A 6,000-nucleotide genomic window follows, 5' to 3' on the forward strand; every position below is an offset into this window, starting at 1 on the left:
AAAGCAAAATTACAAATGAAGATGACCAAGACACACAATAATAATTCAGTACACAAATCATTATAACGATTAAGCCACACACAAAGAAAAGGGCAACCATACACTGAGGTAAACACAATATCATGATAAATTCATATAAGAAAAAAAGCACTAACAGATCAAATATTTCATCAACTATCATCCAATTCTCTAAAAGGCTAACAAAAATTAATCATACTAAAAACTAAACACTATAGGTGCACCAATTCTCTAAAAGGCTAACAAAAATTAATCATACTAAAAATTAAAAACTATAGGTGCAGTTTATGGAGATAGATTATTTAGAAATGTTACCCATAAATCTTATTGAGAGGAGATCGACAAAACATCTTTTTCTGAAATTTTTTGGTAAGCAGACGAATTGATCAATGAGAACATTGAAGAAATATAGAATGAAAATTGTGTGAGAAGTTTTTGAAATCCGAAACATGGGGAGTGGGGAGTGATAAGTGCATTTTGTGTGCATTATTTCGTGATAGATTTATGTTTATTTTGTGTGCTTTCATATTGTTTTTATGTGTTTTAGTGCATTCTTGTGTATTTCACTCATCGGGTTGATTTTGTAGGAAAATAGATTTTTGAAGAGTGAATTACGGAGCAGCTTTGGTCGAAAAATCAAATTTAATTTTAGAGTAATCCAAATCCGATCTTTATCATTCAAAATGAATTTCAAGCTGTTTTGAAGCTGCTGTCCAAATTTCAGCTCGATCAAACGGCTAGATCTTGAGATATGAATTTTTCAAAATCGTCGCTCGCAGTAGAAATTTTGTGTGGCGCGCGAGTTGCTGATCCAGAAATCTGTTTTTTTGTTCTGCGCGCGCGAGTCTTCTTCAAGCGCGCACGCGTGTTCCGGCGTCAGATTTATTCGAGAATCCTATTTTATGAAGGAAATTAATTGGTACAAGATCCGGACACTATAAATAGATGATATATCATATTTTGAGGGGTTCGAGAAGTTCCAGAACGCAGACAACACAAGGGAGGCGGCTTCAAAGCTTGGGAGAGAAGATTTCTATTTTTTTTTCTTCTTTTTTTTATTTTTGAATTATTGTTTTCAATTATTGAGTAGTTTTTCTTCAACCAAGACGACGTGATTGGGCCGGACAAATCCAAGTAGAAAACTTGGATGTTTGTTTGGGATTTTTCAGAGTTGATTTTATTTTATTGATTGTCAAATTTATATTTGTCTTGTGAATAGCCTGATCAATTGTTTGCTTGCATGTTAATCGATTCCAAGTCGACAGAAGAGGGATTGATTTTGATCACTTTTATAATCAACACATTGTAAAACCGACTAGAAATAGAATCGGTTTCAGGGTGCGGTTTGGGTGTAAACTGAATTTTCACAAATATTTAATGCATTCAGATTTGATTAGAATTACGAAAGATTAATCCGTCATGAATCGACTGCATGTTACATGATTGTTCTAGAAATAGACCTTTGAACAAGATAGGAGAATTCCCGTAATCTAAGATTAAATCTGAGTCATGAATCGACTGCATGTTACATGATTTGTTCGGTACCTGCGTGTGTCTTGGTTGTCTTGTTTTAATTAAATTTTTCTTTTAACTATTTTAATTATTATTTATTAAGCAGTTTTTTATTTTATATTCTTATTTTATTTTAAATCAAATGGCTTTTTATGATTTTGTCTAGATTAAGTAAAATAATTAATTCTTGAGAATTGACTGCAGTCCCTATGAGATCGATACTTGGACTCTCTGTCCACTTTACTATTACTTGACCTGGTATGCTTGTAGTAGATTTATATCACACCGATTTAGCTTGTCAAGTTTTTAGCACCGTTGCCGGGGACTGTTTAGTTAATATTATGATAGATTATTTGCTTGAGACTAGACATTTTTTTTCTATCTTTTCGTTCCTTTTCTTAATTTTTAATTTTAATTTTATTCTTTTTTTCTTGTGAGGTACTTGGAGATAGATCGTCGACGGGTATTCACAAGTTTTGGCCAGCAATACTCGAAACCATTCTATGTTGCTTGGGGGAGATTCAATTATTTGGCAGACAGATTTCGGTACCATGATTTTTCAAACTACATGCTAACTCAGATTTTTTATGGTGGATTGGATGAGAAAACAAGAAGTTGGGTGGATTATGGAGCTTTGGCCACTGGCAGTCACTTGTTCAGAAAAGATGAATACAGTGTGATGCACTTGTTAAATGATATGGCGGATTTCGAGTACCATTGGCATTGTGATCCTTCACTGCAGGGTTGGAGTCACCAATATCCTCCAGATATCAACTCTAAAAATTTTGCGAACCAACCACATGAGCATCAAGAAGAGTGTATAGGGCGTTCTGAGGATCTTGTGGCTCAGTTGGATAACATTGTGCGACAACAGACAAAGATAAATCAGTTCTTGGAAAGCCACATCAACTCTTTGAGTCTTCTGGATGAACAGATTGCGCTCTTTAGAGAACCTATTTCTGAAATCTGCCAAGAGAATGAAGAAATTGAGCCAGATCAAGAAGAACTATCAATTGAGGAATCATTTTGTGATGATGAGCCAACAGTAAAATTGGAGGAGGAAGACACATACAAGGCTACAGATTTTACCTCGTCAATGGTCGTTCCATGTACACCGTTAGAAGATTTTTTCTTGCCATTGACACCACCTCCAACATATTCCATTCTCTATGAGCTTCAGCCTAGATTTAGAGTCTACTTAAAAAAGAAAAAGTTCATGCCAAGTGTTGTTGGACCGACGAGCTTCCCATGCATATATCACGCCAAGCTTGAGGGCGTACACAATCAAGACCTATACGTAGAGTCGTATGATTCTTACTATGGGTGGCAATCTCTCTTTGATGGTTGCTACTGCATAGTTGGGGATTAGACTATAAATTTAGCGCTGACTGGGAGGCAACCCAGTGTTCTTTCCCTTGTTTTTTATTTTATTTTTGGTTTTTGTTTTTTTATTTAATTTTTACTTCTTTCCCATTCCAGTTTGCCGAGCCTGCCGATATACACAGTCTGCTGCTGCTGTCATAGCTGATACAATCAAGAAGGAAGAGGATGAATCAAAAACCAGGGGAGTGTTATTTTCTTTTTCATTTTGTTTTTGTTCATCTTGCATTTGTGTGTTTGTTATGCATTTTGTTCATTGTTTCTGAAGCATTGAGGGCAATGTTTTGGATAAGTATGAGGGGTGTTATTTAGTTTTGTTTCGTTCATCATTGTGTTTTGCATTTATATGGTTTAGTTCTTTGCATATAGTTCTTAATCATGCCTATCAATGTGTTGTTGTTTGTGTTGTGGATACAAGTAGAATGATGACTGTTAGCCGATGATGATAGAGTTGAAAATTTTTATTTTAGAAAATATTGCTTTTGATTGAACATGAGAAGCTGTTGGTTGAATCGTAAATCATCTTAAGCATGCATGTTAGACTGGTGTAGTGTAGCGAAGTAATTGATGAAGTTCATGTTTTTTTGACCATTGCACGACAATAGATGCTTGTTGATCATGATAGTGCCTTTGGATTCTTGATGATTGTTAGACATTGCATGTGTGATCTTGGGCGTACCTTTAAATTTTTTTTTTTAAAAAAAACTTTTTGTTGAAAAAATTAAGTTAACTCCATCCGGGTTACGAGCAGAGATTGAAATCCTAATCTCTTGTTCTTGACTAAGTATGAGGATTCCATGGGGATAATAATTTTGAAATTTTAAAATAACAATTCCATTCGGGCTTGGACAATGATTGAAATCTTAATCTTTGTTCCATAGCTAAGTTTGCGGGTTAAATGGGATTGATGCTCCATCCGGGCTATAGACGAGGGGATTGAAATTCGAATCCTATCTTAGTTATAGCTAAGTTTTCGGGTAATTTTTGGCGCTTATAAAAAATACCGGGTGCTAAATCCGGAGGTACGTAATTAATCTCAAGAAAGTACATGCTTTTGTTTGGGATTGTTGAGATGACGGAGTGCTGGATTGTGACACTTACACTGATTTGTCATAGGTTTCTAAGAATTCTTAGGACAGATTCTTTTGAAGTTGCATGAAACTGGAATGACATGGCACACACTCACGTTTACGTTAAACTGACAGTATATTGTGAACAATCAGAAGTTTGTGGTTTTTAATTTTTGAAGTTGGATTTATCGGAGGCTATGTTGTTCATGATTCATTCTTACTTATGTCGTTGTTTGCATATTGTTTTTGGTATGTCATGCTCGAGGGCGAGCAAGGTTTAAGTATGTGGGTGTTGATAAGTGCATTTTGTGTGCATTATTTCGTGATAGGTTTATGTCTATTTTGTGTGCTTTCATATTGTTTTTATGTAATTTAGTGCATGCTTGTGTATTTCACTCCTCGGGTTGATTTTGTATAAAAATAGATTTTTGAAGAGTGAATTACGGAGCAGCTTTGGTCGAAAAATCAAATTTAATTTTAGAGAGATCCAAATCCAATCTTCACCGTTCATAATGAAGTTCAAGATTTTGAAGCTGATGTCCAAATTTAAGCTCGATCCGACGGCTAGATCTTGAGATATGAATTTTTCAAAATCGTCGCTCGCAGCAGAAATTTTGTGTGGCGCGCGAGCGAGAATTAATCTCGCGCGCGCGCGAGTTGCTGATCAAGAAATCTGTTTTTTTGTTCTGCGCGCGCGCAAGGCTTCTTCGAGGAGCGCGCGCGCGTGTTCTGACGTCAGATTTATTTGAGAATCCTATTTTGTGAAGGAAATTAATTGGTATAAGATCCGGACACTATAAATAGATGATATATCATATTTTGAGGGGTTCTAGAAGTTCCAGAACGCAGACAACACAAGGGAGGCGGCTTCAAAGCTTGGGAGAGAAGATTTCTCTTTTCTTTTCTTCTTTTTTTTATTTTTGAATTATTGTTTTCAATTATTGAGTAGTTTTTCTTCAACCAAGACGGCGTGATTGGGCTGGACAAATTCATGTAGAAAACTTGGATGTTTGTTTGGGATTTTTCAGAGTTGATTTTACTTTATTGATTGTCAAATTTATATTTGTCTTGTGAATAGCCTGATCAACTGTTTGCTTGCATGTTAATCGATTCTAAGTCGACAGATGAGGGATTGATTTTGATTACTTTGATAATCAACACATTGTAAAACCGACTAGAAATAGAATTCGGTTTCAGGGTGCGATTTGAGTGTAAACTGAATTTTCATAAATATTTAATGCATTCAAATTTGATTATAATTACGAAAGATTAATCCGTCAATATTTGAATAGGTTTGATTGTTCTATAAATTGACCTTTGAACAAGATAGGAGAATTTCCGTAATCTAAGATTAAATCTGAGTCCTGAATCGACTACATGATACATGATTTGTTCGATGCCTGCGTGTGTCTTAGTTGTTTCGATTTAATTAAATTTTTCTTTCCACTATTTTAATTTTTATTTGTTAAGCAGTTTTTTATTTTATATTCTTATTTTATTTTAAATCAAATTGATCTTTATGATTTTGTCTAGATTAAGTAAAATAATTAATTCTTGAAAATTGACTGCAGTCCTTGTGGGATCGATACTTGGACTCTCTGTCCACATTACTATTACTTGACCTGCTACGCTTGCCAGTAGATTTATATCACACTGATTTAGCCGGTCAGGGAGGGGAAGTTTTCTTTGAAATTATAAACCTTTGTTTTTTTCTCTTAAACCGTGAGGGTTGGGATGGGTGTAAAATGGTTCGACAAAAAAAGGTGGAGAATGCAAGGGAGTAGTTGAAAAAATTCATACCATCGTACCAAACAGTTTCAATAGACTGCTCAAACTTAATATAATAATAAAAAATGGTGCACCATAATCAGTTTAGATGTGCAGTTACTGAAGATCTTAGTTTACATTTGTGCACTTTTTTGGGGATTGTAGATACTATTGAAGTTTATGATATTACTGAGGATACCGTTAGACTACGTCCAGGGATGGATCTACAATGTGGTGTGGCCCCCCAAATTTT

This window comes from Henckelia pumila, chromosome 1, assembly GCF_033568475.1.
Source record: "Henckelia pumila isolate YLH828 chromosome 1, ASM3356847v2, whole genome shotgun sequence".
NCBI classification, from domain to species: Eukaryota; Viridiplantae; Streptophyta; class Magnoliopsida; order Lamiales; family Gesneriaceae; genus Henckelia; species Henckelia pumila.